Genomic DNA, 864 nt, shown 5'->3' with positions numbered 1-864 from the left:
GGCTGGGGCTGCAGGGGGCTGCAGGGGGCACGCGGGTCCTTGGGGCTGCCGCAGACCTCACCGCTCCTCACAGTGTGTCCGCGAGCCCAGCCAGCAGTGACCTTTGTCGGTGACGTGCTTCTCTGCCAAACGTCTGTGCGTGGTGGAGGCTGGATGACAGCGGGCTGTCCCCTGCACACGTGGCCGACGCCCAGGCTGGAGGTGCGGGGTCAGCGTTTCTTACCCAGGTTCCTCCTCCGGCTGGGGCCCCGACGCGTGCGCGCTGGGACGTGCCCGCCCCCTGCACCCACACTCCGTCTGCCTTTCCAGGCCCACCGAGGAGCCTCTCTTGTTTCAGGGGATTAAGCGTGGCTTTGGGTTGTGGGTCGAACTGTGTCCTCCAGAGGCCACGCGGCAGCCCTGATCTGGAAACGAGGCCGTCGCAGGTGTTACTAGTTGCTACAAGGTCCTGGCGGGCTGGGCAGGGCCCTAATGCCACGTGACAGGAGTCCCACGGGGAAAGGGCCACGTGAGGATGGGGCAGCGCTCAGAGAGACGCAGCCTGAAGCCAGGGACGCCGGGACGGCTGGCATCCGACAGAACAGGGAGCGGCGAGGAGGGACGGGCCCGGAGCCTTCCGGGACAGCGCGAGCGGCCGACACCTTGATTTCTGACTTCTGGCCTCCAGAGTTGTGCAAGAAGCAGCGTCTGTTGTTTCCAGCCAGCCCGTTGGTGGCACATCGCTCCGGCAGCCCTGATATACTGACACGTTTGGCAAATGCAGCTGAGAAGTGCCTGCAGGCGGGCGGGTACGGCGGCAGCGGTGAGGGCGAGGCCGCGGCAAGTCTCTTGTTTCGGCTCAGGCCGCAGCCCGGCTCTCCCACG

Source organism: Crocuta crocuta, unplaced genomic scaffold (genome assembly GCF_008692635.1).
Source record: "Crocuta crocuta isolate KB4526 unplaced genomic scaffold, BGI_CrCroc_1.0 scaffold862, whole genome shotgun sequence".
Classification (NCBI taxonomy): domain Eukaryota; kingdom Metazoa; phylum Chordata; class Mammalia; order Carnivora; family Hyaenidae; genus Crocuta; species Crocuta crocuta.
This window is presented reverse-complemented; position numbering follows the sequence as displayed.